Source organism: Cornus florida, unplaced genomic scaffold (genome assembly GCF_030987335.1).
Source record: "Cornus florida cultivar Cherokee Brave unplaced genomic scaffold, ASM3098733v1 CherokeeBrave_3.0.0_Hap2_Chr10, whole genome shotgun sequence".
In the NCBI taxonomy this organism is placed as follows: Eukaryota; Viridiplantae; Streptophyta; class Magnoliopsida; order Cornales; family Cornaceae; genus Cornus; species Cornus florida.
In genome coordinates, this window is record NW_026775580.1 from 77,048,937 (window position 1) to 77,073,912 (window position 24,976).

Here is a 24,976-nt window from a genome sequence, read left to right on the forward strand (position 1 = left end):
ACTGTAGGCTGTAAACCAGAACATAAAATGCCACCAGTTCTATATACAACCTCCCTGACTTCCTGTTACAAGGCTTATTGTGATTACAAAACAATTAAATGGAGTCAGGTCAGTTATTTGTTGTTGAACTCCTATGCAAGATTACAAGAAAAATGTGATTTGTGCAATATATATATATATATATATATACAGGTACATTATGGTACTTCAGCTGGTGCGTGTGACGAAATTGTGTTACATAAATTGCAAGGGCGCGAAAGAGAGGAAAGAAGAGGATGAGGATAAGAGCGACATCGGTGCCTTTTGATCCTTTGGATGTGGTATCCATCTTCACTCTGAAACTCTTAACATCATTGCACTTGCAGTTGATTCCATCCCATACTTAGAGGAGGAGAATGACATAGCATGAACCCTTCACAGCAAATAATTTAAGGAATTTAGTCCAGAGAAATATTTTTTAGAGAAAAGGGGCAGTAAGCAATTGCAGTAAAAATACTGTTGTGTAGGATATGATGATGGCATAATTCGGGTTAAAAATGATGACAAGGTTTTAAGCTTTAATGGAATTTTAAAAACTTGATTCACACTATAATTCCTGTTTAGCGAAGTTCCTGACAAAGCCCGAACATTTTAGAACTCATAGATTGATTTTGATTGATGCTAAAGCTGATGTCTGAAACCTAGCAAGGCATGGTATCAATTGTAAGCTACATTAGTTAATAACTGCAGTGACTGACCCAAATCTGTAATTAACTAGCTCAAGCATGGTATTTAGTCCAATACTTTGCCCAGGCTGGATGACTCATACTGTCAACTATAACTTCAGTGTCTGCTTCATGTATCTCAGAGCAGACCGCAACATCAACCTATCTTTCTTGTCTGGGGTGCACCCAGACATGACATCTTCAAAGGACAGCTGGAACCTGAAATCCAAACAATTTAGTATATTTCTGTCAAATACATGTTCATTCAGGAAAAATAAATAAATAAATACATGTTCATGCTAGATAGATCAGCTAAAAAAGGGCGAATCAACATGTTAATGAGGTAATACCATTTTATCTTTATTTTTTTCATGAATCTTACCAGGGCATTTTGAATCTGTCTAATGGAAGCATGTACTTGTTCTCTGTTGACTATAATTTCCTCTATTACTTACACTTGAAAGACTGTAATACTAGTTTAAAAAGTCTTATCGACAATATATTCCACCACCTTAGAATCGGTTCTTACTTTTCATTCTAGTATTCAACTTGCTTTTACTCTGATTTTTTTTTTTTTTTTTTTTTTTCAATTGTTTTACAATACATTGTAAAACCCTAGATCCTAATTCTTCTGAATATATTTCAACATGAATTTATTATCATGTAATATGATTTGCGAGCAGCTTAGTAGCAAGGCTGAAGCCTGAAGTATAATGGTAGCACGACTGGCATAACATGAGATTCCCAAGGTGGCAAGAGAAGTTTTTCAGTTCTGCGCGACAACTTTCCATTCACTGTCATTCTAAACTTTTCTTATTTGGATGTTGGATGCATAATCTGATGAATAAGTAAAAAGATATCAAATAAAAATTTTAACTGAAAAAAAAAAAAAAAAAAAAAAGATAAAGGGTACCTTCAACTCTGTTGTTGCACAAAAAAAAAAAAAAAGAAGTGTTTTGGCAAGTTTAAACGAAGTTCCTGACAATACCTGAACATTTTAGAGCTCATAGATTTTTTGAATTATGCTAAAGCTGATGTCTGAAACCTTGCATGGCATGATATCAATTGTAAGCTCGATTAATTAAAAACTGCAGCGACTAACCTCAAATCTGTAATTAACTAGCTCAAGCATGGTAGTTAGTCCAATACTTTGCCCAGGCTGGATGACTCGTACTCTCAACTATAACTTCAGTGTCTACTTCATGTATCTCAGAGCAGACCGCAACATCGACCTAGCTTTCCTGTCTGGGATGCACCCAGACATGACCATTTCTTCATAGACAGCTGGAACCTGAAATCGAAACAATTTAGTATATTTCTGTCAAATACATGTTAATGCTAGATAGATCAGCTTAAAAAGGGTGAATCAGATTAACATAACACCATTTTATCCTTATTTTTTTCATGAATATCTCACTAGGGCATTTTGAAGCTATCAAATAGAAGCATGTACTTGTTCTGAATACATTAAGTCATAGACCGTCGACGGTGCCATTGCTAATATCTTTCATCTCTGTTGATGATAATTTCCTCTATCACTTACACTTGAAAGACTGTAATACTAATGTATGAGCCTAAGCAACAGCTCACTGTTTTACGCATACTCAAAAGTCTCTTAGATATATATTTCACTACCTTAGAATCAGTTCTTACTTTTCGTTCCTGTATTTATCTTGTTTTTACTCTGATTTTTTTCATTTTGCTTCTTCAATTCTGTTTTACAATCTAATGAAAAATCCTAGATCCTAATTCCTCTAAATATATTTCAACATGACTTTATTATCATGTAACATGATATGCGAGCAGCTTAGTAGCAAGGTTGAAGCCTGAAGTATAATGGTAGCACGACTGGCATTAACATGAGGTTCCCAAGGTAGCAAGAGAAGTTTTTCAGTTCTACTGCGTGACAACTTGCTACTCACTGTCACCCTATTCTAAACTTTTCTTATCTGGATGTTGAATACATAATCTGATGAATAAGTAAAAGATTTCAAATAAAAAATTTAACTGAAACAAAAAAATAAAAATAAAAAACTAAAACTTTGTTATTGCACAAAACAAAAAAAATAAAAAATGACGAGGAGGTGTTTTGGCAAGTTAAAAGAAGATCTTTTAAGAAAAATAAGAACAAAAATCATCAAAAAAAAAAAGGTAAAAAAAAAAAAAAATTAAGGGTAATGTGCAAATACCCCCTGTTGTTCAAAAAAACCTTCTACATACTTCAAATTGAGCAAACAAGGACAATTTGTCAATTTAAAGACTTAAATACCTAAAATTTCCTTAAGACAAAATAAAATTTAAAAACTAAATCTTCTCTCTCCCGTCTTCTTTCTCTTTCTATTTGTCAGATTTCTCTTTCTTTTCTCTCTCTTCCATCTCTCTATATCCCTCAAACTAGTGGAGTCCACATGGAATTCAAAGAGCCAACATATTATATGGTGCAAATGGAAGTTATTCAGTGTTACTCCAAATCTATATATCTTAGTTTTGTAAAACAAAGCAGCCCTGTTCGTGACCCTTGTTTAGGCAGCAAATGTGAGAGTTGATGACTACTCTCTCGATGCCACCTTTAAATGACTCTCTATCTCTATCATCTCTCTAAATATCAACATTTTTAAAACATTACATATGAATACCATCACAAGAAGAAGCCAAATGGCGCTTACAGAGGCCACACGTCCTCAATAAATGAGCCATACTACTCTCTGTATGATCACTTGTAACTAGTCCTTCCATGGTACCTCAGTAAAACCATGGTCATCAGACGGTGATGGTCGTACCAAATCGGCTAACTTCAGTAGCTCCTTGTGGGACCCCCCACGTCTCCACCCCATCCCTTCTGGTGTCCTTCCCCACGTGAAGAGAGTGAGTGTTACCCAAGCATTGACTCGCGGCCGGGGGGGCGGGGGGGGGGGACAATATAGATAATATAGCAAGCAGTAAAAGCACAATAATAAAGGAGATAAGAGGAGAAATTGCAACAAGATGAAAGCTCAAATGTAGGTCAAGAAGATGGAGAGAATTGATTACTAATGAATATGTATTCAAATGGTAGATTGGTAGTGATTAATACTTCGTTTGGTTGGAGGGATGGAAAAATGGATGGAAGAGATAGGGGGAGGGATGAATAAGGAATCCCTATGGAAGGGAAGGTGTCTCTTCCATTTTTTGTTTGGTTGAATGGAATGGATAGTAGAAAGGATGGATAGGGTGATACTTTTTTTTTTTTTTTTTTGTTTGGTTGGAAGGAAGGGAAAGTAAGTTTTTATATACTTTTTACCAATATACCCTTATTGTATAAAATAATAAAAGGTAGGTGTGCATTTTAATTTTTTCGAAAAGGTTAAAATTGGAAATTGCACATGTGTAGGTAGTTATTAATTTTCTCACTCCTCCATTCCCCCCAGAATTGGCGGATAGAAAAACATGAAAAAAGGAAGGATGCTTCATTCCTCCTTACTTCATCTAGGGGTGGCCACGGATCAGATCGAATCGGATTAGGCATAAATTCTAATCCGATCCGCTCGCAATGGATTGGGAGATTTTGAATCCGCCACCAATCCGTTAGCCTACGGATCGGATCGGATTGAGTCTGTGAAATAACGGATCGGATCGGATCCAATCCGCGGACCTCATCTCCATCTCCATCTTCATCTCCATTTTTTTCTCCAACTCTTCTTAGGGTTCATGTGGTTACGCAGTCTTTTCGCATGCGTCTAATCCACCAATTTTCTTCTTTCTCCGATTTCCTCTTAGGGTCATTCTTTCTTCTTCGACTCTCTCTCATCATCATCATCATTAACAAATGAGACCCAGACCTTTCCATCATGTTGATTTTCTTCTTCAAATCATTCTCAATCTCATCGATTCATCATCAACGAGAATAAGAACAATCAGCTGTTGGTAGTCTCTGATTTCTTCGGTCGCAACCGAACCCTAAATCCGAAAGAAATTCAAACCGATTCGACTGACTCTTCACTAGCCATGTGACCTTGGTTCGCTGTGATCTCCCTCTCGAGAGAGGACTTGTTCAATTCCAAGCAACACTGTGGTCTCCAGATGCTTATTTTAGATCCAGATGCTTAAAGATTATTTCAGATTCAATTCCTGGGGACTTGTTCTAACACTGAAAAGATGAAGCTAAGAGCTATGTGTGCTTAATGAATTGTTTTTCTGATTTCTCTTTGCTCTACAAATCTGTCGGTGGTCCACTGGTAATTATATTGTATAATATTAATATTATATATATATATATATATATATATACGGATTAGCTACGGATCGGATCGAATTTTTGACATGGTAATCCGTAATCCGATCCGTGAACTACGGATTCACATTTTTTGAACCCACCACCGATCCGTGGGTTTAGCAATCCGATCCGATCCGATCCGATCCGTACGGATCGGATCCACGGATTCGCGGATTTTTTGCCCAGCCCTAGCTTCATCCCACCTCAATCCTTCCCTCCAACCAAACATAGCATAAGTGTTCAAGACACTCATATTATAGCCTTTCAAAAATCTGGCCGTTTTAGCATGTAGGTGGGCAATAAATGTGACTTCAAAATAGCCGTTGGATTTTGAACTGAGAATAGTTACTCTGTTGTGTGCATGCCTTATTCGACTGTATGAGATGGATCAAAAATGTCACAGCTACTGGAATACCTCAGTCGGTTGACTATGTAAAAGGATTAGTGGACTGGACCATAGTTAACTGTAGGAAGGATTAGTCAACTGTGCCATTTAACTCTCATACTGCAATTATCATGCTAGGAATGATCAACTTAAGGTAGCAAGCTTTAGTTGATTGAACAAAGGTTTCAAGGATAGGTCTATCTTGATCAAGCCTAAATCATTGTCTAAGATTCATTTAGATGATTTGGTTCATTTTAAATAATGATCCTAAAGTATATTGTCATAGATTGAGCTTTCAAAATGTTATTTCAAAAATAACTTGACAAGATAAGCTACTCTCACCATGACTATACTACCCATGTCTTTGTCTCCATTCTTTAAGCTTTGACTTCATCATCACATGCCTTGAATCATCTTTAACTTTGCCTTCATCAATTCTTGAGCTTAATAATCTGAAGAAGTAAACGCAAGTGAAATATTAAATCCTAACAACAATTGGTTAGATATCATCAAAATTACTTATATGCCATTTGGTTGAAATCTTGAGATTAACAGTGAGAAATACGTAGTATGAGAGAAGGAAGGCGGGGGGGCCGGGGAATTGCTAATATTGGTGACTGCATAAAGAAAGCACAGACAACATTATCTATGATTAAAAGAAGCTGAGGGTCCTCACTTCTAGAAACAAAGAAGAACAGCAACATAAAGGTTTTATACCTTATCATACTTCTCCACACGAATTAGAGCTAACATAAGTGTGGTATAGCTAACCACATCTGGCTTCAAGCCCTACCGTAACAGGAAATCACATCAACATGCAGTAAGATGGTAAAATAAATAATATTACATATAAACGTACATAAATAGAACGAAATGGTGATGGTGGAACAACGACAGGAAGTAACTTACAGTTTCCTTCATGTATTGCAAGACGGAAAAGGCTTCAGCATCCCTCCCATCCTTACCAAATGCATTAATCAACGAATTGGGGGCCAAAATACTGGCTTTAGACCATCTGCTCTCATGAGCCTAAATGCATTTACTGCTTGCTCAGATAAACCTCGTAAAAGATGGAAGAGAAATGTTCTTAAATTCATGCACAACAACAAATCTTAAATAATGAGATGTGAAATTGGGCAGAATTTGAACAGTAGTTATACAGTTACGGCTTGCACGAAGAAAGAGAGACAGAGAACATTGAGATAGGTTATTTTATTCATTTTTTTCTATGTCCCGTGCAGTCCCTACCCTCAAAATCTAAGTTCTGTCAGATCTTTCTGTTAGAGTTGCACTACACAATTCACCGAATTTGATTCCAGTTGTTGGGGAGGAAACGCAAAATAACAACGCACATTATTCGAGAAATAATCAAGTAATCACAAAGAAAAAAAAGTCACACACAAGAACACAAGATATACATGGTTCACCCAAATCTTAGGGCTACGTCCATGAAGCACACCGAACAAATTCACTATGAAAAAGATGAAGAATTAAAGGAGAATTCTCTATCAATCTATCTCAATTGCTCTCTCTTGTATTGACACCCTAATTTATCTATAATTTTCACCCCAATTTATAGAGTCCCAAACTTGTCCTACAAGAATTTGCCTTTTGTAAAATCTAAAACTAATAAGGAAATTAAATCAGATCAGGAAACTGAATTTTCTTTAAACCAATAAGGAAATCAAATCAGATTAGGAAATTGAATTTTCCCTAACAAATTAGGAAACTGAATTTTTCCTAAAATTCAATACTCTTGAAGTTTCCATATAATTAAATCTTCCTATAAATCTTCCACCTAATCAGACTCCACAAAACCACAACAATCTCCCACTTGGAATCTGGAGCACTTGTAAACCCATTACATCTTCTTCTCATGCATGTCCCATACATGTCGGTGCGCTTCTTTCTGTCTTCAAGCTAGAAGACCAACTGAAGTTGCGCACAACTTCAGTTTTTCCATGGTCACTATCTTGGTCAACATATCAGCCGGATTCTTGGTGCCAAGTATTTTCTCAAGTGTCAACACACCATTTTCTAACAAAGATCTGATAAAGTGATACTGAAGTCCTATATGCTTGGTCCTTGAATGAAATGCTGAATTCTTTGCTAGATGTATCGCACTCTAACTATCACTGTGCAAAACATTCTTCACATATTCGAATCCCAACTCTGTTAACAAACCTTGCAACCAAATCATCTCCTTGCTGGCCTCTGTCATCGCCACTTACTCTGCCTCTGTAGTAGATAACGCTACAATCCTCTGTATTTGCGAAACCCAACTAACTGCAGTTGTACCCACCATGAACACATACCCGGTAGTACTTCTTCTGTGGTCCACCTCGCCAGCAAAGTCTGAATCTACATAACCATGTAACTTCACTTCGCCCCTTTTGAAACATAGGCATCTGTCTGTGGTACCCCGTAGATATCTCAATATCCACTTTACTGCTTCCCAGTGTAGCTTGCTCGGATTCTTCATGAACCTGCTTACTGCTCCCACTGCATATGTAATGTCTGGTCTTGTGCACACCATGGCATACATCAAACTTCTAATGGCTGAGGCATATGGAATTTTAGCCATAAAGTTTTTCTCATCTTCTATTTTCTGACACTGATCTTGTGATAATCGGAAGTGATTAGCTAAGGGAGTACTCACCGCCTTAGCATTATTTATGTTGAACCTCTTCAGAACCCGTTCAACGTACTCAGCCTGAGACAACTGTAAAGTACCTTTCTGTTTGTCTCTGCTAATCCTCATCCTAAGAATCTGCTTCGTTGTACCAAGTTCCTTCATCTCGAATTCACTAGACAACTACTTCTTCAATTTGCTCTTGAAGTAGCAGCAATGGTCAGCGTTGCACTTGTTGTAGCCATGTCGCTTCATAAAACCATCAAACTTCTTGTACCACTGCCTTGGGGCTTGTTTTAAACCATATAAGCTTTTCTTCAACTTGCACACTAGTTTCTCTTTCCCTTTGACTGAGAAACCCTCCGGTTATTGCATGTAAATCTCCTCCTTAAGGTCACCATGGAGGAAAACAGTTTTGACATCTAACTGCTCGAGGTGCAACCCTTTTGCTGCAACAATGCTAAGAACTGAGCGAATGGTACTCAGTTTCACAATCGGGGAAAAAATGTCTGTATAGTAAATGCCTTGCTTTTGCTGAAAGCCTTTGACCATCATTCTCGCCTTATATCTCTTGGAACCATCATGTTCCTCTTTCACCCTGTACACCCATTTGTTATGAAGAGCTTTCTTCCCCATGGGCAACTTGGATAGTTCCCATGTTTTGTTAGAGATAAGAGACTTCATCTCATCTTCCATTGTAAGCTCCCACTTGCTAGCATCTTCAACTTGACATGCTTCATCATAGCATTCAGGCTCACCATCATCTGCGAGCAACATATAATCCAAATATTTCCTATTCGGTACATGAGGTCGCGTAGACCTTTTGGGTGCAGGCATAGGAGTTGGAATCTGCGGTGAACTATGCTCTGTGAATTCTGGCCAAGAACCTTCATCTGTCTGCTCCGCATCAATGCTCTCTGGATCATCATCCAACTCAACAAACTCAGGCTTACTCTGTACAGGACTAGATAACCGTGCTGCATCTCTATCCTTGTACATCACCTTCTCGTTGACAATCACATCTCTACTTCTGATGATATTCTTGTTCTGATTATCCTAGAGTCGATAACCAAACTCATCTCCGCATACCCAACAAAGATGCATTTTAGTGACTTGGGGTCGAGCTTTCCCTTAGCATGGTCACTAATATGCGCATATGCAATACAACCAAAAACTTTCAACCATGAAAGATTTACCTCTTTGCCACTCTATACCTCTTCTGGTATTCGATGCTCCAAAGGCACCGATGGTCCATGATTAATTAGGTAGGATGTTGTATTGACTGCTTCTGCCCAAAACTGTTTGGGTAGACTCGAATGTATGCGCATGCTTCTGGCCCTTTCTCTCAATGTTCAGTTCATCCGTTCTGCCACCCCATTTTGCTGTGGGGTTCCTTACACAGTCTTTTCTAGTCTGATTCCATTATCAAAATAGAACTTCTTGAACCCAATGTCTTCATACTCACCACCATTGTCTGATCTCAACCTCTTGATCTTTAAACCTGTCTCATTCTCCACTATGGTCTTCCACTTCTTGAACACATCAAATACCTCAGATTTATACTTCAAAAAATAAACCCATACCTTCCTCGTGTGATCATCAATGAAAGTCACGAAGTATGATTTTTCGCCAATGGATGAAACAGTAGTTGGCCCCTAAACATCTATGTGAACTAACTCAAGTTTCTGCTTTCTGAGATCTCTGCCACTCTTCTTGAAACTGACCTTCTTATGTTTGCCCATCACACAACTCTCACAGAAGTCAATATCAATTGCCCGTATGCCTGGTAGTTTCCCATTTGAGTGCATAATCTTGAGCCCCCTTTCACTCATGTGACCTAGTCTCTGGTGCTAAAGGTTGTGATCTTCTCTGTTTTCTGCAACTGTTATAGACCCACAAGCACTTGTAGTTGTGTAAAAAGTGCTAGATTTCTTACCACGTGCAATGGTCATAACGCTTCTGGAAACTTTCCACGAGTTTCCATTGAAGGTTGTAACAAAACCTTTATCTGACAATTGTCCCACCGAAATCAGATTCTTCCTCAAGTCAGGGATGTGTCTCACATCCTTCAAATTCCAAGCTAATCCATTCAACATAATTTGCACTTCACCCTTGCCAATGACGCTGCAAGGCTGGTCATCACCAAGACAAACCTTGCCAAGGTTACTCGGTTCATAGCTATTAAATAGCTCTTTGTTTGAAGTGCCATGAAACGATATGCCGGAATCTAAAACCTGTGATACCCCCGGATTTCCGAATGCGGGTTGGCCAGGCCCATACCCGAATACGCAAGGATATCAAAATAAATTGATAATAAGCGAACACATAGTCCAAAACAATAAAGAAGAATAAATAAAATGCTGACAAGAAACTAAAATGATAATCTAATAATTAACCTCAGAATATATTTCCATTAATTAATAAACTCTTCTGATACAACTGATCCTCCAAAATACAACTCGGGAATCAATACTGTGTGGACCCCTAAAAAATCCAAACTAAACAAATGTCAGCAATAACTGTCTAAAACAGGAAACTGAATCATAAAGGAACTCCTATGTAGCATCGGAAGAATGAAGTAGACTGATCCCCGCTCAGTGCGATCAACTTCTACTCCTGACGAACACCTGAAAAATAATGGTGGGTCAGGCCCACAAACAAGTTCTACTCTACTACAGTTTAAGTATAGATCCGATACACGTATACGTCCTAGTCAATCCCACAGTAACTAGTAGTCCGTATATATATATACACACACACTAAAGGAACCTCACTAGACTATAGGGTTGTCTCAACCTGAATAGTAGGCAACATGCAAAACGCACATATAGTGGACATGAATACCTAGACCTACCAGGGTACACAACTACACTATATCTAGCTACACATCCCTGGCGATATACGCGCCCTAACCACTGATTCTGAGACTCAAGCTCATATCATGGCACTATACTTATATATATATAATCTAGTAACCATCATATCCAATATAAATTAATCCTCCATAAGTCATTCAACTTGTTCAGCTGACCTGACTTGAATATAAATAGGACTTAACATTTTAGTTATTTCATTCTCTTATATAATAAATTAATCCTCCATAAGTCATTCAACTTGTTCAGCTGACCTGACTTGAATATAAGTAGGACTTAACATTTTAGTTAATCCATTCCCCTATATAAAATAGGTAGGACTTAACTGATAAGTTAATCCGTCCCTAGAATGCCATCGTCCCATACCGGTGCATTAAACCACACAATCCAACAATTGATGTAACGATTAAGGAAATACATCAAATAATCCAGAAATAACTATAATAATATGATATCAAGTTATCACAAAATAGGAATGACTTATTATTTATTTAAGCTTCCTATATCATATGTCCTATACAAACTGAATCTTATACATGATGATATTTTATTATACCGTCAAATAAGCATTCTCCATATCCAATTCATCTTCCACATTTAATCTCAATTGCTAAAACATTTTAAAAGATTAAATCCATTCGTTTGTTTAAAACATTCAAATAGCAAGCATCATTATGATTGAGTCTATTTAAATTTATTTAAACCCAAACCTAGTTCCTATTTAATGTTCAGGAATCCTAAGCATGTTTCTACGTTCCATCATTCCATAGATATGAAAAATACATAATTTAAACATGTAAAAATTCACACCAGAAATTAAATCAAAATCATGCATTTATCAATTCATACCACAAGAGCAGATATGAACTAATTTCATAAAACATATGTTCTAATCCAATTAAACATGCATAATTATTTAATTTTATGTGTTTAATAAATTCTGGAATTTCTTAGGCATGTACAGAAACACGAATCAAAGGGAAAGAGATAGAAGAAGAACTTGCCTTAAACTTTCGGATCGAAAGTTAAACTTCTTATTCTTTGATCTTCTCTCTACAGGGTTTTTCTTCTCATTCCTTCCTTTTCCTCCTTTCCTCTCTAACACTATCTCTCTAGAATATATCACATGAATATTTCTAGCCCCCTTTTACAACCTATAGCTATATATTTATAGGCTAAATAAAATAACCCTAACCCTTTTCCCAATCCAAATCAACTAAAAAAAAATAAAAATAAAAATATTAAAAGGGTAAGCAAAATATGTTACGTATATAATTTATGTATATGTTTATTAAATAAATAAATTACACACATTTCATTATTTATTAATAAATTATCAAATAATATTTAAGTTACCATAATATTATAAAGTAACTTAAAACATAACACGTATCAAATCTATGCATATTTTTATTATTTAAATAAACATATACATCAGATTAAATATTACTACCCAAGTTACCATAAAAGTAATTAATAAATTACTTTCCATTTTATATATATATTAAAAAGGTAAGTAAAATATGTTAAGTATATAATTTATGCATATGTTTATTAAATAAATAAATTATACACATTCCATTATTTATTAATGGATTATCCAATAATACTTAAGTTACCATAATATTATAAAGTAACTTAAAACATAACACGTATTAAATCTATGTATATTTTTATTATTTAAATATAAAACATATACATCAGATTAAATATTACTACCCAAGTTACTATAAAAGTAATTAATAAATTACTTTTCTTTTTATATATATATATATATATATATATATATATATATATATATATATACACTATCCATGGGTAATAATCCATACACATCCAACCTCCTATCCAAGTAGTCCATGGGACCCAATTGGTTGGCCCATTACTACTAACAATAACCATAAAAGAAAAATAAAATAAAATAATAAAAGAAAAGAAAACATTTAATTTACAATTAATCAAAATACCATTTAAGCACATAATCTAATTAAACAATTAACACATAGATAAATACAAATAATACATAGACACATAATCAAATAATCAAGTAATACCTAATTCAATTAAATACATAAGCAATTCGTCAAATAATTAATTAATTAATTAAAAATAGAATTAAAACAAATAAATAAATACCGAGACTATCCTTTTAAAATTAGGGGTATTACAAAACCCATGACTCCGCCTTACTCTCCAAAGAGCATATCAATGCATCATCTGATTCTTCTGAGATAAAGTTTGCTTCAGTTTTTCTTTCAGTTCCTTTCTTTGGAAGTCTGCAATCAACACGGCAATGTCCATTCTTTCCACAATTTCAACACTCAACGTCATTGAGATCTGTAGAATTCCTGAAATTTTGAGACTGTGTCCTTCCATTCCTTGACTTGGCTCTGCCTCTGTTTCTGTTATTGTTGTCCTTCTTCTTGTTTGAACCCTTGCCTCTGCTTTCAACATTCAACGCCGAACCACTAGTGGAAACCCCTGCTATTTGCCTTCTGATTTCTTCAATCAGAATCATGCTCACAACTTCATCAAACTTCAACTTGGTCTTCCTTATAGAGCTACTGATCGCTGTAACTGTGCCACTCCAACTCTAGGGTAACTGCCCTAGAATTAGTAGTGCTCGGACCTCGTCTTTGAAGTCGATATCAACAGACTCTAATTGCTCAACTATCTCGTTGAACGCATTTAGATGTTCGTTGAACTTACCACCTTCGACCATCTTCATGTTAAACAACTTCTTGATCAAGTGTACCTTGTTCGCTGCAGAAGGCTGTTCATACATACTAGAAAAGGCTACCATGAGAGACTTCATCATCTTCTCGTTCTTGATATTGAAGGCGACTGATTTTGACAATGTCAATCTGACGGTGCCAAGAGTCTTCCTATCAAGTAATTCTCATTCTGCATCCTTTGTATCCTCTGGCTTCTCTTGTGATACCCCTCGTTTCTAGAGCCACGGGTGATCAAGTCCGAGCACAGATCTGAGGGATACAAAACAATCAATATGTAAACAAGCAGGAATAAAACTGAAGTAAGATTTAAATAATAATAAACAGAAAGAAAACTATTATGAAAACCCTCAAACCTTAAATAATAATTTAATATAATATAAATCCGTACAACTCGGGAATCCACCTGGTGGACCCCTAAATACAAATCTTTAGATAAATTTACAGAATTAAAATCCAAAACCATAATAGGAAGGAAATCCTATGTAACCGGTAGAGTGAGTGTCTGAATCTGCATCAACACGATCAAACTCTAAGCTGGAACTGGCGAATACCTGAAAAATAGGAGTGGGTCAGGCCTACATGCAAGTTCCAATCTACTACAATCCGTACATAAACCCGATACGCAGATACATCCTAGATAACTCGGCAATATCTACAATAGTCCATAGTTATATAAATACACACTATAGGATGCTCACTAGCCTATAACATAGTTCAGCCTAGGTAGAAGGTGACATATAAAACACGCTTTCCAGCGGCCAAGTGCCTAGACCTACCAGGGAACATTAGTTATATCCAGCTACTCAACCTTTGCGATATACGCACCCTAACCGTGATCAGGAGACTCAAGCTCGTATCACGGTACCATAAATATATATATAAATTCTTTCCTAGTGCAGAAAGATAAAACAAATATCCATTATGTCGTTCAACTATTTTAGTTGACAGGACATGCATCCATGTAGGATTTAACTATTTTAGTTAATCCATTCCTTATGTATAAAGGGGTAGGACTTAGCTTTTTGATCTAATCCATCCCTGATATGTCACCGTCCCATACCGGTACATATAATGCAAATGATCCTTGAATAATGCAACATTTTCAACAGTTCATCAAATCATACCCACGTAATCCAAATAGTTGATATACAGAGTTTAAACAGTTCATCAACTTGCAATCCAGAATCCATCCATGTAATTAACGAGACAAAGTTTAATAATTCATCAAGTTAAGATCCAGTATCTATCGATGTCATTGACAATTTAATTCTTTTAATTAAATCTCAACTAACCCATAGTACAGTCCAGCAGTTGACAATATTAACAATAGTAAGAGTCGATTATAAAGCTGAGAATGCCAAACTATATCTCAGAAAAATCCACAGTACTAACCATTAGTTGCTGAAACATAAAGAACAGTTTAACCATTAAAATAACAATCTCCATTTAATTAATGGAACCTAATTTATTAGTTCCTTAATTAAAATCCAACCTATGCAGAAATAAGGTCTAATAAATACATGACCCTATTCTGTATCTAACATAGACTTTAGAATCATCCTTCAGTCATCTAAGTTGCTAAATTAAATTTACACAACTAGATACTTTACAATCGCCAACAATGTGCGACTTAAAACTCCCACACTGTGAAAACCCTTAGCATATTAGGATAAATTATTCATGATGAGTTCTAATATAGCATAATATCTTGTTTAGACACCATGCAACAGTCTGTTAAATTTTTTAAAACAAGACTTAGCGGATTAGTCCTTCCTATCCGTTAGCAGCGTACAAAGTCGCATATTTTTACCTTGTACCGTTGTATACTTCCCTACAGTTAATTCCATGAGTACTAAGACATTAATTTATTAGAAGTGGCTCTAATATAGCATGATGTAATGTTTGGAATCCATGTTCCAACTCTTTTAATTGCTAGACACAGTTTAAGCAATTAAACCTTTACAATCTGTTATATCCGTAAACAGTCTGCGACTTGTCTTAGATTTTCCCACCGTTTAATACATTAGCATATAAATAAATTAATGCATCCTAGGGCTCTAATATTTCATGAATTAATATATAACTTCATCTGCCTAGCCCAAACACAGCTCAGAAAAATTACCAACGAGCCAAACAACGCACAAACCACTCCAGTAAGTACATAGAATCACAGAGCCTGCTCTTAGAAACGTAGAGCAGGCTCTAACCTGTATAGAGCCGGCTCCCATAACCCTTGGAGCCGGCTCTAATAGAGGGGGAGCCGGCTCTTTGCTTCCTAGAGCCGGCTCTCTCTCTTTGAGAGCCTCCTCAGCTTCAACTGCTTCGTTCTGCTTCGTCCGGTTGTCGTCTGTGATTCCGGCGAAGTCCAGTGTCCTATTCCAGACCTTTTTAAGATTATTAGGGTTCCATTAAAGCTCCTAAACCCCTAGAGACTCCTCCTATTCCAGTGTGAACCAATTGACAAAAACTTAAACTACACACAATAGCTTATGCAAGAATAAGTTTGAACGTTAAAAAACACAGAACAGATTACCGAAATCATCTAGCATGCATAAAGTCCATTTTTAAACGTTTAATTAAGTTCCTGGAATCTATATAAGATGCACAGAACACAAGTTTACAGGAGAGGAATAGACTGAAACTTGCCTTTAGGTTTCGGTTTGAAACCTTTCAACACCGTTGCTAAATTCTCCAATGAACTGTAGGCTACCTGCAACTGCAACTCTCCTACGGTTCCAGTTCTATCTCACCCTCAACCTCTTCCTTCCTCTGTGGTACACCCTCAGTCCATAGTTGAAAGCTTAATTGATTCGCCCAGTTTTCCCTCTGTGTTTTTCCTTCCAACCCTCTCTGTTTTCCCTCTCAATACACTTTTACGTGAAAAAGGATTTGTCTCCACCCTAGCAGACTTATAAGAATATATATATATAGCCGTCCCACGTATAATTAAAACCTAACCTAAGTTGGCGTCCAAACCATATAAAAAAAATAAAACCCTAATCCTATATTAAATACAAGACCAAATAAAACAATTAATGTAGACAACTAACCAAATAAGTCATATAAAATGCACGTCATTTATCATCAAATAATTAAAGTAAAACAATCTCAATTCAACAATTAAATTAAATACACACAAATAGTAATAAATCAATTAGGCAAATAAAACAATTAAGCTAAACAAATAAGTCATATTATTAAATTAAAAAAAAAATGGAAATACAAATCAAAATTGAAAATTAAATTCACATTCCCATTTTATCCTTTTGAAAACTAGGGGTATTACATTCTTCCCCCCTAACAAAAGGAATTCCATCCTCGGAATTCACAAAAATCTGAATTAATGACTTTGCAAAATTCATTTCCGTTTTCGTGTGGCACAGCCCCTTTAGATGAGCGTCACCCAAATTCCAACACATCCAACCATATACAAGATTCCTATGTTTAAGAAATAGCATAAATGTGCAACTCCTAGATTGTATCTAGCAACGATCCAATCTTACCCAATATTTAATGAAGGGTAACCATCCCTCGTCCTTCCAATTCCATAGAACTAACACATAAAAGTCATATGCATCCAGCGCTTAACAAGTTGGTAACGCTAAATAATAGGCTACTGCCGAAACCAATAACCAAAACCCGTGAAGAGTCAGTGCGATACATAAAACTGACTTTCCTCCAAAACACATTGCTTCCGATACGGAAAACCGCTCAAACAACCCTTCCATGATAGAAAACTCTCATGTACGAGTTCAACTAGCTACAATTTGTATTGGAAATACAAATTGTGACACCCCGGATTTCCGGATGCGGGTTGGCCAGGCCCACGCCCGATTACCCGAGGATATCAAACAAATTAGCAATTTAACGAACACCGAGTACAATTTAAGATAAAAATAAATAAATAAAATTTGCTGAATAGAAAACTAAAAGAGTAATCCAATATTTGAAAACCTCAGAATAAATAACTCCATTGATAAATAAGATATTTCAGATACAACTGATTCACCACGAACACATATCGTTCTCCAACTTATACAACTTGGGAATCCATCCAGTGGACCCCTAAAATAACCCACTGAACTCAAAAGACTGGAAACAAAACCCAAGTCTAAACACGAAATATATTCCAATGTCATCGGTGGAGTGAACAACTATATCTGCTCAGCACGATTAAGCTCTGCAGCCTGGAACTGACAGAAGAGTGGGTCAGGCCCACGAGCAAGTTCTAATCTAGCTGCAATCCATACAGTGACCCGATACGCAGATACACCGTAGATACCTCACAATATCTATCTAGTCCATACATATATATATCCACACTATGGGACATTCACTGAACTACAATAGGGGTCTCAACCTGAATAGAAGGCAACATGCGAAAACGCACCCAAAGGTGGGCATGAGTACCTAGACCTAACAGGGTACACCTCAACCTACTATAGCTAGCTACGCATCCACTGCATATACGCGTCCTAACCAACGAGTCTGAGACTCAAGCTCATCTCGTGGTACCATAACCATATATTTAAAGTCCATTCAAATCCATCCATAGGAACTCCAATAAATCGTTCAGCTTATTCAGCTGCACAAACTTATATAAGAGATCCAGTAAGTCGTTCAATTTATTCAACTGCACAGACTTAAATATAAGGAGAATTATGTTTTTATAATTCGTACCCTTCTTCCCAAAATAGGTAGGACTGAGTATTTTGAATCAGTCTGTCCCTAGTATGTCACCGTCCTATACCAGTACATACAATCCACAAAATCCATATAATTGATAGAACAGGCAAAGCTGTTCACCAATTAAAATCCATAAGGTAGGAATTAGCATTTTGAGCTAAACCATACCTAGTATGCCACCGTCCCATACTGGTGCATACAATCCTCCATATCCATGTAAATTACAACATTCAAATGATAAGTAAGTAATTTACAATGCAAAACCAAACCCAGATAATTGACAGAATTTTAATGTGAGAATTCAGCAATTAAAATCCAATACATAATTCCAAATAATTGGCTAAATTTAATATAATAATTCAGCAATTATATTCCAATACATAATTCCAGGTAAATTACAAGGCATAAATAATAAGCACGTAATTTATAGTCCAAAACCAACCATCCATATCATTGCAGAATAGTATTTAGTATTTCAGTAACTTAAATCCAAAACCATGTAAATTACAGGCTATAAGTAATAGTACAATGATTTAAAATCCAAAACCAATATCCAAATAATTACAGAAGATTTTTAAATGTTTCAGCAATTTAAATCCAAACAATTAACCATATAGTTGCAGGAGATGATTTAATAAATCAACAACTAACATCCAGAGCCTGCATAGATCACATCTAACACATCAATGACCCTATAATATATTTAAAACCATTTTATAAATATATTAAATCCCACTGGAATGCCTAAAAATAAGCTTAAGTATTTAAAACTTCATCTATCCACTAACCGTATACAATGTACATAAGTGTTATACAGTTTGATCCGTTAATTTAGAATTAACCGTAAATCAATTTAAGGTCTTAATAACACCCAAAATTAACTATTTAATCCCTCCGTGAAGTCTCATTAAATTTCTAAAATTTAATCAAGCCATTTAGATCCTTTCTTCTGTTAGTAGCATACACCGTTGTATATTTTTACACTGCTACATCCTTTGTCTTAGAGACTTAAACTATGCAACAATAAGTTTAATAACACTTAGAATTAACTACTTAGATCCTCTGTTAAGTCCCTACAGTTCATTAGAATCACTCAAAAGCTCAAACAATGCTCAAAACACCAAACAGACCCCTAGAATACACTTTCTGGACGTAAAACAAATTGGAGCCGGCTCTTGGAATGGAAGAGCCGGCTCTTCCCCTATTGGAGCCGGCTCCAATTCCTAGGAGCCGGCTCTTGCTGAAGGGGAGCCGGCTCTTGACTTTCTAGAGTCGGCTCTCTCCCTCTTGAGAGCCTCCAATTCATCTCTGCTCCATTTCCGTTAATCTGCTCCTTCTCCGATCAATTCCTACCCCTCTGCTTGTTTCTTAAACTGATCTAAAGGATCTAACACCCTCCTGATAGCATCCCCAAGGTTTGATTATAGCAATTTGAATCAATTACAAAGCTTAAGTTTGCTACCCAACTTAACATGCTGTTAGTATGAACACTGGAACCATATGCAAATTGAAGCGGAACGGATTGCAACACGTATTTAAAATAGAATAATAGCATCCCTATAAGCTTTGTATAACCCCAGTAGTGTTCCTATATTGTGTTTACAAAAGTTGCAATCAAATACAGAGACTAAATTTACAACAGAATCAATATACTTAACGTACAGGATACTGAAACAAATATACACGAACTGTAAATATATTGGATTTTAAAACAAACAGACTATCACCCAAGCATATAATAAACATGTAGGTTTCAATCATTGATTAGTTATTCCCTAGAGATCATCTAGGTGCACAGAACACGGCCCAAAGGGAAAGAGGAAGATAGAACTTGCCTTTACAGTTTTGGATTCAAAACCATGTCGCCATCTCCTAAGCTTTCCGACGATGTCCGAGTACTGTCAACTCCACCCTCTACTACTCAGCCTTCCCTTCCCCTAAGTTCAAACCCTAAACCGCAACCAAAACCCTCACCTAGGTTACTCTGTTTTCCTCAAACCCTCTCTCTGTTTGCACTCTACAACTCTCTGTATTTTCACTGTACGTGAATAGGGTTTGAAAATAGGGTTTGTGTTTATTTTTCCAAAAACCCTAAGAAAATATAATGATGTATTTATAGAGGTTTAAAGAAAACCTAAATAGAATTCTGAAATTCTGAAAGGAGCCGAAAAAACTCGTGAGAATAAAACAAAACCCTAAAATTATAATACATATTAAATTAGGATTGATAACACCAGTTTAATTATTAATAAATACTAACAATTAAACTAACCCTATATACAGATATACTCAAATATACATGTATATACTTCTATGGGTAATACTGTACCCATCCCCCTCTTGTCCGAATAATCCATGAGACCCAAACGGTTGGTCCATCACTACTATCCAAACCCAACTTCCATTAATCAATAAAACTTAAATTTACAAATAATTCAACTAACATTAATCCAAATAAAAACATATATAAATACATATTCAATTTAAAACAATTTAAACATTAAACAAACAATTAAACATTAATTCAAATAAAAACATATATAAATACATATTCAATTTAAAACAATTTAAACATTAAACAAACAAAACACACATAACTACAATTAAATCAATTAACAAAGTAAAACAATTACACACTTAAATAACTAGTCACATAAAAAAAATGTAATAAAAATAATTGAAATTCTAACTTTATCCAATTTTATCCTTTTTAAAATTAGGGGTATTACACAAATCAAAATTGAAAATTAAATTTCCATTCCCATTTTATCCTTTTGAAAACTAGGGGTATTACATCTCTCCCAAAGGTTGATACAAATTTTTCTGAAACAAGAGGTCTTCTATTTGCATCTTCCAGAAACCGAAGTTTGTGCCATCGAACTTTTCAATCATGGATGTGGATGTCTTATCTTCTGATGCCATTACTCCCACCCGAATGGACAGATCTGATCGAAAGACTTTCAGAATTTCGTCAAATACCTTCTGTGCCCTAGGTTCTCAACCAAAGGCTCTGATATCAGTTGTTAAAGTTGCACTACACAATCAACCGAATTTGATTCGAGTTGATATGGCGGAAACGCAAAATAACAACTCACGTTGTTCGAGAAATAATCAAGCAATCACAAAAGAAAAAAAAATCACACACAAGAACACAAGATATACATGGTTTACCCAAATCTTAGGGTTACGTCCATGGAGCACACCGAACAAATTCACTATGAAAAAGATGAAGAATTACAAGGAGAAATCTCTCTCAATCCCTGTCAATTGCTCTCTCTTGTATTGACACCCTAATTTATCTCTAATTTTCACCTCTATTTATAGAGTCCCAAACTTGTCCTACAAGAACTTGCCTTTTGTAAAATTCAAAACCAATAAGAAAATTAAATCAGATTAGGAAACTGAATTTTCCTTAAACCAATAAGAAAGTCAAATCAGATTAGGAAACTGAATTTTCCCTAACAGATTAGGAAACGAAATTTTTCCTAAAATTCAGTACTCTTGAAGTTTCCATGTAATTAAATCTTTCTAAAATCTTCCACCTAATCAGACTCTACAAAATCACAACACTATCATGACGTGAGCAGTTGAGCTTTGGGGTGGATGAGTGTGATTTGGAAAGGTGACTAGGTGAGAGCTACAATTTCTAAAATTTTCGAAATCGTGATGTACGTAGCATTTACATAACCTTTCTAAGTGGTTTTTGTACTTGCTAGCCATGAGTGGTAATTTTGATGAAGTCCGAAATCACCAACAAAAGACAGAAAACTTTATGCAAAAATGATTATATATACTTTATTTTTCCAAAGCTTTAAACTTAAGAGAGTCACCCACTACTGCATCCTCCCCAAAGGCACAACAGCAATAGTTTTGGCATTTGATAAAGACTGGAGGCCTTCCATTTTTCTTTTTCTTCTTTATTTTCACCTGTGACTATAACAACACCCACTACTGCGTCATCCCCAAAGGTATAACAACAGTTTTTAGTGTTTGATGGAGACTGGAGGCCTTTCAATTTTCCTTTTTTCATCTTTTTTCCCCCTCAAAAGAGCACGCCTGTGACTATAGCAACACTAATAGATATGACAGTTAAAGACTGAGTTGGCCATGTATGTGTTCTGTAGCACACATGTAAGGGGGTGTTATCACCAGATATGTCGTAACTGACATATCAAGAGAGAGAAAAAAATAATAACATCCAACTAAGGACAATCAAAATGTATTTTCAGTAACGAACTCCACAAAAATGATAACTTACAAAACTTCTAAGGTCTAACAAGAAAAGGACTGGGGTTCCCTTTTATAGTGATACAACAAATGAGAGACAAAAAAATAATATCACCAAGGACAATCAAAGTGTATTTTCAGTAACGAACTCCACAAAAATGATAACTTACAAAATGTTCAGTTACTTCTAATGTCTAACAAGAAAAGGACAGGGGTTCCCTTTTATAGTGATACAAAAAGGTCCTGGCAAAGAGTGCAACTAGTAAAGCAACAGGGTATGGTTGATCACCAACTCTATATTATGAAATTCTCATAGAATGTTAATAGGCAATCATGTATAGCAGATAAAATTAACCCTGAAGACTTCATAATCACCAAGCACTCAATTGCGTTGTTAAATCTCCCCGGTTTCCCATAAGTATCGACGAGTGTGGTGTATGTAACAACATTAGGCAGTAAACCCTGACTACCCATCTTCCCCAACAAGTTCATCTTTTCCCCCCCACCTCTCCTGCTCTCCAAAAGAAACGATCATGATATTATATATTGGTGTGGAAGGTAAGTACCCACTTTCCTGCATTGCTTCAAAAAGGTCCTCTGCTTTGTTATGGTGGCCCAACTTGCAATGACAATCTTTAGGTGTCATCGAGCTGAATTCCCTCTGATTTCATCCATTCAAATGTAGTCATAGCATGATCAAGACAATTAAACTTCCCAAATGTATCAATCACGACATTTGTAAAAATGTCTATCTGGACCTATTATTCATTTCTTTGAGAACTTGAAATGATCTTTGCCACTCTCCTCTATTGCGAAAACTTGCTAAAATCCTACTAAAAACATATGAATTAGGCTGTACATTGTTGGTTTCCATTTCCTTTATCATAATTCTAGCACATTCCCACCGACTTTCATTCGCATAAGCATCAAGGCTATAAGTATGCTCATCTGGAAATACCCCAGTGCTCTCCATTTGGGACACAACCCATTCTACATTTCTCAAAGACCCTGTCTTTACATAACCCTTAAGAAGGGCATTATAAGCCCCTGTTCTCAGCCTCTGCATAGAGTTTCTGTAAAATCGGCGAATCAATCTTGTTATAACGAATAAGAGACTGAATAATTAAGCTATAATTCACGAAATCCGATTGGTACCGTCGCTACGCATCTGAGACATCAAATTCAAGGCCTTTTCGAGGTTGTCGTTGCAGGCACAAGCAATTAAGGCATTTTAAATCTTCTGAAGCCATGTGACGAGCGACTAGACGGTTGGGATTGAAGACGAAGACGAAGCGAGAGATTTGAGGAGGGAGTGACAGGGCCCAGAGAGGAGCTGGGACGGCTGGGTAAGACTCTGCGAGTCGGAGCTCGGCTGGGTCGAGTGAGGTCGGCGAAGCTAAGTCGGAACTGGAGGTGCTGGCGGCGACGGCGGAGTCGTGGGTGGAGAGGAATTGGAGAAGTGGAGTGAAATCGTAACGTCAGTTATAGAACGAAGCCGAGTCGTCTTCGTTGTCCGAGTTGAGATGTTTGGAGGAGAGACACGTGGTGACCTATTTGCAGGGGAATATTTTTTAATATTGGGTGAGCAAGGCTCAATTTTTAATTGTGACTTTAGAATTTAATTTGACGGTTATGGAAAGAAAAATTCATTTAGGAAACTATCATTTTTAAAGTTTGTTATTGATTATAATTAAAGTAAAATTCTCTCTAGACATTTATAACCTCCAAACTTTGATTTCAAACAACCACTATAGAGAAATAACAACTGAAGATATAAATGGATGGAATCAGTTGACATGCCAACACAACATATTTTTACCCCCACTTTAACCTCCTGTTAATAACTAGGAGTCAATCTTCCTTGTTACTATAAATAAATAAATAAATAAATAAACAAATGAGGTAAGTGTAGAAAACAGTCTTGAACTATATATTTTTCATATGACTTGTATTTCTTATTTAAAAAAATATGCAATAAACACTCTTAACTTGTTAATATTATGCAAAATTATCTCTCTGTCAAAAATTTGACATTAATTAATGTTGTAATACCTATTGTACCCTTTTATTCCCCTCAAAATGCCCATGCAATCATCCTGATCCATCTGAATCTTCATCGCTTTCCACAGCCACATTTTCCTCAATTGCATTCATCTCGTCCATTCTATAGACTGAGGAAGTTGATTTTGACATCACAGGAAATGTTCTTATTGTTCTTTCAATGAAACCTGATTTTGTTTCTCTTTTCTCTGCCATGCCATTCATAGCACCATAACTGGTTCATTTGATCTAATTGTTCGGACTGACCCATCAAAGAACCATCATTTTGGTCTCTTGGTGTTGACTCCAACCCTGAATTTGTTCTCATCAGCACTTCCTCTCTGCCACTGCCATTCGAATCCTTTGGCACACTTCTGATGTTCCCCTTCAATTCCTTGTCAGCAAAAACATAATCATTTCTGAGATTCGAATTCGATTTCAT

General features: G+C 36.0%; 1 pseudogene; it reads right to left on the reverse strand.

The window, feature by feature from the left end:
* Positions 1-814: 814 nt before the first annotated feature.
* Positions 815-24,976, reverse strand: LOC132277900 (pentatricopeptide repeat-containing protein At5g42310, chloroplastic-like; annotated as a pseudogene).